Here is a 10,768-nt window from a genome sequence, read left to right on the forward strand (position 1 = left end):
ACATGTGATTGATGCAATAACTATAAGTATTTAACTTGTATCCCCCCCCATAAAGTATTTAAAACATTTAAAAGCATTTCAAAGGTTGATTAAAGGGGTATGAACTCACTTGTGGTGAGTAGACTGGACTGTAGTATCGGATACCGTGCTAGGTGGCAAACGGAGACTTGTTTACACGCACGAGCCTAGTTATCATATAATAAGCATATATATAACTAATTAGCCAAATAATAACTTAATAAAATAAGTTAGAACACTTAGGGACATGTAAACACTTTGCATAAGTGTTAAAGGCCCTAATGGTTGCATCTAAGTTGCTACGGGACAAGGCAAAAGGGTTTGAAGCTTCCAAAGACCTTGTATAAGAGTTTACCACCCAACAAACCCCACCTTTGGAGTTTACGGCCGTAAACCCATGATTTTATGGCCGTGAACTCCTCACTTGGTGGTTTTGGGTGTTTTAAGGTGCTATATTAATCCTAGAATAAGCCTAGCACTTGAGGAATAATTCTTGAAGTAGTTTAAGGCCCTAGAATGCTCCATAGAGGAGTTTACGGCCTAATGACCATATCCCCTAGAGTTTACGGCCGTAAACTCCTATGGGGTGTTGGTTTTAATTCATTTAAGTCACTTGCACATGTAGGATAGCTTCCATGTTTTTATCTAAGGCTAAAGGGGACATTAGGCACACATTTGTGCCTTCACTTGGAGTTTACGGCCCAAGTGATGTTCCTTGGCCGTAAACTCCCTTTAAGGGATGATTTTTATGTAATATACTCCCCATTCAAGTCCTAAGTATCAAAGGGTAATTGTATTAAAGCCTTAGGGGTGTTTAGGGTACACTTTGCCCTTGAAAAAGGGGTTTACGGCCCAAGAGATATCCTTGGCCGTAAACTCCTATAACTCTATGATTTTGAAGTGTTTTGGTGTCCAAATTAGCTACAAGCATTAGAGGGTAAATGCCTTAAGCCTTAAGGGTGGTTTAGGGCTCACTTTGGCCCTTGGAAATGGTGTTTACGGTCCAAGAACTCTTGGGCCGTAAACAGCAAAAGCCTTATGATCTTGGATGATTTCTAGCCTCTAAAGATCCTACAATAAGTCCTAAACAGTTTGTCTACCAAGGAATCGGGACTAGGTAGCCTTAAAGCTCTATTTTGGAGTTTACTCCCCAAGAACGTTCTTGGGCGGTAAACTCCCGGATCTTGTGTTTTAGACATGTAATCTATGTTATAAAGCATAAAACAAGTAATAAAACACATCTAGGAAAGTAGACTCACAATCTGGGATGAAAACCCGAAGATCCGTGAGAGAGAAAATGGCTTTTCTCCATTTGGAATTGTGGATAATGAATTAATTTAATTCAGAAATCTATTTATAGTCCTGAAATATTTTGGCAGAAAATATTTTTATTCTGGAAATAGGACTGTGACATTATGAAACTTGAAATGCTCAAATTTCACAAACCCAGGAGCATCCACTCTCCTGATATCTCCTCAAACGTAAACCCTAATGTACACAAACTTGTTCGGAAATGTATGAAAATCACTGAAACTGGACTAGCTTCTATTGAATAGATAATGTTCATACAATTGGAAATTTCGGGTTGTCACATCATCCCCCCGTTAGAAGGAATTTTGTCCCGAAATTAGAATTTAAGAAAATAAGGAGTTATAAATAATTAAGCGAAAAGATGAGGGTATTTCAGCTTCATCTGATCCTCGCGTTCCCAAGTGAATTCCGGTCCTCGCTTGGCGTTCCAACAAACCTTCACGATAGGGACACGACTTTGCTTCGTCTGCTTGACCTCACGGTCCATGATCTCTACTGGTTCTTCCACGAAGTTGAGGCTCTCGTTGATCTCGATCTCGTCAAGTGGGATTACAAGAGTCTCGTCGGACAGACACTTTTTCAAGTTAGATACGTGGAATGTAGAATATACATTACGAAGTGTGTCGGGTAGGTTGAGTTTGTAAGCTACGGGGCCGACTCTAGCAAGAATCTCGAAAGGCCCTATGTACCTCGGATTAAGCTTCCCATGCTTGCCGAAGCGTATCAAGCCTTTCCAGGGTGAGACTTTGAGAAGGACTCGGTCTCCCACCTGAAATTCCAAAGGTTTTCTTCGTTTATCAGCGTAGCTCTTCTGTCGGTCTCTAGAGGCTTTCAATCGTTCACGGATCTGAACGATTTTCTATGTCGTTTCCCGAATGATTTCCGGATCGGTGAGAGTACTGTCGGAAGCTTGCCCCCTGGCTAATTGGGTATCACCCACCTCAGCCCAGCACAGAGGGGATCTACACTTTCGGCCGTAGAGAGCTTCGAATGGAGCAGCCTTGATGCTCGTGTGATAACTGTTATTATAGGAAAATTCGACAAGGGGTACATGAGTATCCCATGCTTTCCCAAAATCAATCACACAGGCTCGCAACATATCTTCCAGTGTTTGGATGGTCCGCTCACTTTGTCCGTCGGTCTGTGGATGGTAGGCTGTGCTCATGTCCAGCCTTGTTCTTAGGGAATGTTGTAGTGACTGCCAGAATCTTGAGGTGAACCTACTATCTCTATCGGAGATAATAGACATAGGTACACCATGCAGTCGTACGATTTCCCTAATGTATGTTCTCGTAAGTTTCTCCATCTTGTCAGTTTCTTTGATAGGCAGGAAGTGTGCAGACTTGGTCAATCTATCGACGATGACCCATATGGTGTCAAGTCCAACCGTTGTCTTGGGCAACTTTGTTATGAAATCCATAGTGATCCGCTCCCACTTCCATTCCGGGATCTCTGGTTGTTGCAATAAACCAGAGGGCTTCTGGTACTCGACCTTAACCTTTGCGCAAGTAAGGCATTTACTTACGAAGGTAGCAATCTCTGCTTTCATATTAGGCCACCAGTATAGCTTTTTAAGATCCAGATACATCTTATCTGAACCTGGGTGGACGGAATACCGAGTGTTGTGCGCCTCGGTCATGACCAAGTCTCAGAAACCAACGTGTTTCGGTGTCCAGATCCGGTTCATGAAATATAAGGCTCCGTCACCCTTGGCTTCAAAATTCTTGTCCATTCCTCTAAGGGATTCACTCGTCACATTTTCAGGCTTCATGGCTTCAAGTTGAGCCACCTGAATTTGCTTAGACAAATGTGAATGGATGGTTATTGACAATGACTTGACTTTGCGACCAGAATATTCCTTCCGACTTAGGGCGTCTGCTACTACGTTGGCTTTACTCGGATGATAACGAATATCGCATTCGTAATCACTGAGTAGCTCGACCCACCGTCGTTGTCTCATGTTGAGCTCCTTCTGATCGAAAATATGTTGTAAACTCTTGTGGTCGGTAAAGATAGTGCTCTTCGTTCCATACAAGTAATGTCTCCAGATCTTCAGAGCAAACACTACTGCTCCTAGTTCAAGATCGTGGGTCGTGTAGTTAACCTCGTGTGTCTTCAACTGTCTCGAGGCGTAGGCGATGACCTTACCTCGCTGCATCAGAACACATCCGAGTCCTTGATTTGATGCATCGCAATAGACTATGAAGTCTTCTATCCCTTCGGGAAGGGATAGTATTGGCGCGGTGCACAAGGCTCGTTTGAGCGTTTGGAACTCTCTCTTTTGTTTCTCTTCCCAGTCAAAGGCCACGCCTTTCTGGGTCAGGTTCGTAAGAGGTTTCGCTATTCGGGAGAAGTTCTGAATGAACCTGCGGTAGTAGCCAGCGAGACCTAGAAATTAACGAATTTCTGTAGGCGTCTTGGGTGCTGACCAGTTCTCAATGGCTTTAATTTTGGATGGGTCCACGTGGATTCCCTCTTCGCTTACCACGTGTCCTAAGAATTCGACTCTTCGGATCCAAAATTCACATTTCAAGAACTTCGCATAAAGTTTCTCCTTTCGTAAAGTCCCTAGAACTTGTCGCAGATGATCGCCATGCTCTTCCTTACTTCGGGAGTAGATCAGGATGTCGTCAATGAAAACGATGACGAACTGATCCAAGTAAGGTCGGCATACTTTATTCATCAGATCCATGAAGACTGCGGGCGCATTGGTCAATCCGAATGGCATCACCACGAACTCGTAGTGTCCGTAACGAGTTCGGAAGGCTGTCTTCGGCACATCCTCCTCTAGCACTCGTAACTGGTGATATCCGGATCTCAGATCAATCTTGGAAAAATAGTTCGCCCCTTGCAGTTGGTCGAATAGATCATCTATGCGTGGCAGAGGATAACGATTCTTGACCGTCAGTTTGTTGAGTTCTCTGTAGTCGATACACATACGGAATGATCCGTCTTTCTTCTTAACGAACAAGACCGGTGCTCCCCAAGGTGAGAAACTTGGTCTTATAAAGCCCTTGCTGAGCAGTTCGTTAAGTTGACCAGAGAGTTCCTGCATCTCAGCTGGTGCTAAGCGAGTAGGGCGACTTGGCTACTGGGGTAGCTCCTGGGACCAAGTCGATTCTGAACTCGACCTGTCGTTGTGGAGGTAACCCGGGTAGTTCTTCTGGGAAAATGTCGGGGAAGTCACTCACTACTGGGATGTTCTTTAGTTCTTTCGTTTCTAGGTTCGTGTCGACGACGTGAGCAAGGAATGCGTGGTATTCTTTGCGCTGATATTTCTGTGCTTGAATACTTGATATAATGCGAAGACTCGCACCTGGTTTGTCACCGTAGACTATAAGAGTTTCATTAGACGGGAGGTTTAGACGGACTGCTTTCTCGTAGCACATGATGTCAGCGCGATGAAGACTTAACCAATCCATGCCGATAATAACGTCGAAGCTTTTTATTGAGACCGGCATAAGGTCGATTGGGAATGAATGGTTATCTAGAGTTAGGATACAACCTAAGTATATGCTATTAGTACTTTCAGTTTTCCCATTGGCCATTTCTACTGTGAATAGTTCTTTGAGTGCGTGCGGTGGTTGATTAAGCATGCGAGCAAATTTATGGTTTACGAAGCTTCGCTCCGCTCCACTATCGAACAGAATGCATGCATAGGAGTTATCGAGGAGGAACGTACCAGTCACCACGGTCGGGTCAGCAACTGCTTCCCCGTGGCCTATAGCTAGTACCCTCCCTGCTCCTCCAGCATTCCTCGCTTTGGGGCAGTCCCTTTTAAAGTGGCCTGCTTCGCCACATCCATAGCACGTTGGGCTCGCGCTAGAGCCAGGGACTTGGGAGATCGGTTGTGCCGGGAATTTACAGAAACGGACGGTGTGTCCTTTCCTGTTGCAGTTAGAACACTGCATTTCACGGCAGGAGCCGTTGTGGTGGAAGTTGCATTTGTTGCACTTCGGCAAACTTCCAGCATACTGCTTCCCTGGAGCAGTAGCAGCAGTAGGGGTTACCGCGGCATGTACTGCCACGATTTGCTGTCTTTTGGCAGCTCGCTGTTTCTTCTTCTCATCCCAAAATTTCCGCTTAGTGTCAGCGGGTTTGGAGGGTTCTGGGATGGCTAGGGTGGTTGTGGTTGCAGGGGTTTTGACTCCATGGTCAATGAGTCTTTGTGCCAAACGCTTGGCACTGTCGAAGGTAGCGGGGTTTGATGCTAAGACATTCCCCTGGTACGGAGGCACTAGCCCCATATATACCGTTCGATCTTTTTCCCCTCAGTGAGAACCATATTGGGGCAGAGGGCCACCAGTTCGCTAAATCGGGCAGTGTAAGCGATCACATTGGTGCCCTTCATGGTCAGGTTCCAGAGTTCCTGTTCCAACTTCTGGATTTCGCCCCTCGGGCAGTATTCCTCAGTCATGAGGTCCTTCATCGTTTCCCAGCCCATGTCGTTAGCCACGACTAGTGTTAGGGCTTTAACATGGCCGTTCCACCACGTTAGGGCTTTTCCCTCAAAGGTGCATGCGACATATTTTACTTTGCACGCAGCAGGGCATGAACAGATTTCAAAGACTGATTCAGTCTTCTCGAACCATTACGAGAGGGCAATGACTCCGTCGGTGCCATAGAAAGGCTTCGGCTTGCAATTTGTGAGTGATACTGAGCCATGGCAGTTGCCACTGCTGTAGCTACGACAGCATTCAGGGCTGCAGTATCGATGACCGGAGGCGGTGGAGGCAGTGGAGGTGCAGGGTTATTCCTGGGAGATTTGTGAGGAGGCATCTTTCAGCTATAAGTTTATAAAGATAAGAAAATTGGTAAGAATCAATTTGTAAGCAACGTGAGAGTGACACATGGACTAACTAACCATAGCCCAACAGTTAAATGGGTGTTTGAAAACATAGCAAGGAATATTAGTAGGAAAAACACAAGTGTATAGATTTTTCCCACATATTAGATAGATTTCAATAGTACTGGTATTACTGATGTAACAAGTTCAAGGAAAAATCGACCTAACAGTAGGTCTTACATCATACCAAATGGATAAGTTTGACAGTTCTTAGATTCCTAATTAGAGTACCGAAAGTTAGGAATATTTTACAGACAAGTGCTACTTAGAGCACAGATGTTCAAGGCTATTCCTTAATCAAAAGACAGAGATGTACTAGACATCATCTAACGGCGATGGGAATTCCTCGGGCGAGCCCTGAGGTCGGACACTTGGCGAAACACCTCTTGAAAGTGTCGATCCTGAGCTCTCTGACGAGCTTGAAGTTCCATGACCTCAGCTCGGGAGGCAGTCAGCTGTTACTGTAGGGTTTCATTGGTTCTCCGGGTCCGTTCCATGTCTTCTTCAAGACGGCGGATGCGGACTGTGTTGACACCTAAGTTGGCATCAATCTCCATGACCCGGTCGATGGCTACTCGACCTTGCTCAACATTACGAGCTATTCTGCGGATAATGACCGGCAGAGCTCGGTCAGCAGAGCCACCATCGCTGACGTTGTAAAAGGTTCGGTCCCCAAAGTATGGTAAGGGTTGACCCTGTTCATCACTCCAGCGATTCAAGTTGGTTGCCCACAAAGGAGTAGGACCTGGAAAAGCTGGTCGAGGGTTGTTGTTCGGGGCTTGACCTACAAGCGGTAGGTTGTTGACTTCAGGCTCGGAGTCGGATCCATCAGAAAAGCCTTATGCGAGGTGATCATCCAAAGGGATTGGATGCTCATCTTCGGGCTCTTCATCGATCCACCCGACATTGCCTTCATTTGGAAAGTACGGGTCGCCATGATGGAATCCAGCCATTTAGATCTACGCGAGAAGAGAGGTATAAGAATATAGTATACGTGTAACTAGTAGTACAAAATACACCTATAGTATTTTAAGTTTAAGTTCTACTGATCTTCTTGTGGTATTGTTGGTAAGTTTTTAGACTTGTTAACATATCACAACCATTCTAGGGCATATGCTAATCACTCCTAGGACCAGCATAGTTGATCAGGCTATGCCATTCCCAGGACTGACCATACATCCCCGAGCTCACTTGTGATATTTAACAATCGTAATACTTTTGTTCTTGTCATTGAGACACTGATTTTAGTATGTATGCAGACTAGTATACTTAATTAAATATTTTAATATTTAAAGTATAGACTCTTGGTCAGAGTGCTTTAATCCCTATTGGGTTTATAGTTTAGTATATCTTTTATGGGTTGATATACTTGATTCACTATAAACAATGCTCTGATACCAATCTGTCACACCCCAAAACCAAGAACGGCGGAAACGTTCTGGGGCGGAGGACGTCATGTATAGTATCACAACACAGTAAATGTAAATAAGCAAACAACATCATCCATTGCATTAAATATATAATTTTAATACAAGCATGTTCTGTACAGTTATAGACACCGGAATAATGTAAATCAAAATAATAAGATGAGTCTTGAATACGCTCCATCTTCTCAAAAGCTGGCCTCGGTACCTGTCTACTGATGACCTGAGAATACAAGTTATTTTGAAAGAGTTTATCAGCATTAAGCTGGTGAGTTCATAAGTATTTTAGTGTCAATGTTTGTTGTCAAAAACATTTGAACCTGTCTCAATGTATAAGTTTGTAAAATGTATGTAAGTGTTTGAAAGTGTTTGTAAAAGTTTGAATCTCTCAGAAAAACCTATATTTTCTATTAAAGTAGCCTTCTACCAAGGCCTAACTGTTTTGTATGCTCGTTTGTTGTAAAAGTGTGTAATTTCCCAAGTGTAACTATCATTTAATGAAATATAGTTTGTACATTAATGTTTAAGTGAGGTTATCACTAAAAATATGTAATGGGTAAATCATTGTAGTACTGTAGTTTTGTATAATAAGAACTACTGTTGTACTAATTACCTTAAACCGGATTTATATTAAGGTAAAATGTGATAAATTGCACCATGCTATCGACTGGTAACAACGACATAATGAATGGTCGTAATAACGGAATGACGTTTGGCACCCGCAGACCTGCAGGTCCGGCTGTAGCTAGCAGCAAGGTGTAGGATAGTCAATCCAGTATAGATCTATACGCAAACTCACGCTCTCCCTCCAAGAGAATTCTGGCTACAACTCGGGCCATGACATTTAAGGCATGCTCCGACACAGTGGATCACAATTGTTAACGTATTCATGTATATGTAATGTTTCTCGTTCTAGTATAGTTGTATATGTTCTCCTTCTAGTATAGTTGTATATGTTCTGTTTCTAGTATAGTTGTATATGTTCTAGTATAGTTGTATATGTTCTGTTTCTAGTATAGTTGTATATGTTCATGTTTCTAGTATAGCTGTATATGTACATGTTTCTAGTATAGCTGTATATGTTCATGTTTCTAGTATAGCTGTATATGTTCATGTTTCTAGTATAGCTGTATATGTTCCTGTGTTACCCCGATGGTAACTAACTATTGATGTACTGATAAGTATGAATATGGAAGTACTTTTATGACTATACATGTATATATGATATATAACTAATATTGAAACGACCTTCGGATGGTCACCCGAAATCCCACCAGACCACATCCAAATCGAGAAAAAGGAAATAGGGCGGATGGCCTTCCTAAGCCCTTTAAACATTGCTTATATATCTATACATATATGGGCATGCAATTTATAAGGAAATAAACTAAAGTTTAATAAAAGCATTTGATAAGTAAAAGAGTTTGTAAAACATTTTGAAGTGAAACAATTTGATAAACAGTTTGAACAGTGAATAAATCATTGGTTTTCTAGTTATAAATCACATGTGATTAATGCAATCACATGTGATTGATGCAATAACTATAAGTATTTAACTTGTATTCCCCCCCCCCCATAAAGTATTTAAAACATTTAAAAGCATTTCAAAGGTTGATTAAAGGGGTATGAACTCACTTGTGGTGAGTAGACTGGACTGTAGTATCGGATACCGTGCTAGGTGGCAAACGGAGACTTGTTTACACGCACGAGCCTAGTTATCATATAATAAGCATATATATAACTAATTAGCCAAATAATAACTTAATAAAATAAGTTAGAACACTTAGGGACATGTAAACACTTTGCATAAGTGTTAAAGGCCCTAATGGTTGCATCTAAGTTGCTACGGGACAAGGCAAAAGGGTTTGAAGCTTCCAAAGACCTTGTATAAGAGTTTACCACCCAACAAACCCCACCTTTGGAGTTTACTGCCGTAAACCCATGATTTTATGGCCGTGAACTCCTCACTTGGTGGTTTTGGGTGTTTTAAGGTGCTATATTAATCCTAGAATAAGCCTAGCACTTGAGGAATAATTCTTGAAGTAGTTTAAGGCCCTAGAATGCTCCATAGAGGAGTTTACGGCCTAATGACCATATCCCCTAGAGTTTACGGCCGTAAACTCCTATGGGGTGTTGGTTTTAATTCATTTAAGTCACTTGCACATGTAGGATAGCTTCCATGTTTTTATCTAAGGCTAAAGGGACATTAGGCACACATTTGTGCCTTCACTTGGAGTTTACGGCCCAAGTGATGTTCCTTGGCCGTAAACTCCCTTTAAGGGATGATTTTTATGTAATATACTCCCCATTCAAGTCCTAAGTATCAAAGGGTAATTGTATTAAAGCCTTAGGGGTGTTTAGGGTACACTTTGCCCTTGAAAAAGGGGTTTACGGCCCAAGAGAGATCCTTGGCCGTAAACTCCTACAACTCTATGATTTTGAAGTGTTTTGGTGTCCAAATTAGCTACAAGCATTAGAGGGTAAATGCATTAATCCTTAAGGGTGGTTTAGGGCTCACTTTGGCCCTTGGAAATGGTGTTTACGGTCCAAGAACCCTTGGGCCGTAAACTCCAAAAGCCTTATGATCTTGGATGATTTCTAGCCTCTAAAGATCCTACAATAAGTCCTAAACAGTTTGTCTACCAAGGAATCGGGACTAGGTAGCCTTAAAGCTCCATTTTGGAGTTTACTCCCCAAGAACGTTCTTGGGCGGTAAACTCCCGGATCTTGTGTTTTAGACATGTAATCTATGTTATAAAGCATAAAACAAGTAATAAAACACATCTAGGAAAGTAGACTCACAATCTGGGATGAAAACCCAAAGATCCGTGAGAGAGAAAATGGCTTTTCTCCATTTGGAATTGTGAATAATGAATTAATTTAATTCAGAAATCTATTTATAGTCCTGAAATATTTTGGCAGAAAATATTTTTATTCTGGAAATAGGACTGTGACATTATGAAACTTGAAATGCTCAAATTTCACAAACCCAGGAGCATCCACTCTCCTGATATCTCCTCAAACGTAAACCCTAATGTACACAAACTTGTTCGGAAATGTATGAAAATCACTGAAACTGGACTAGCTTCTATTGAATAGATAATGTTCGTACAATTGGAAATTTCGGGTTGTCACAGTTTGCTTGACAATGTCAATGAAGTTGTTCATA

Source organism: Lactuca serriola, chromosome 4 (genome assembly GCF_051521515.1).
Source record: "Lactuca serriola cultivar US96UC23 chromosome 4, Lser_US96UC23_V15, whole genome shotgun sequence".
Lineage (NCBI taxonomy): Eukaryota > Viridiplantae > Streptophyta > Magnoliopsida > Asterales > Asteraceae > Lactuca > Lactuca serriola.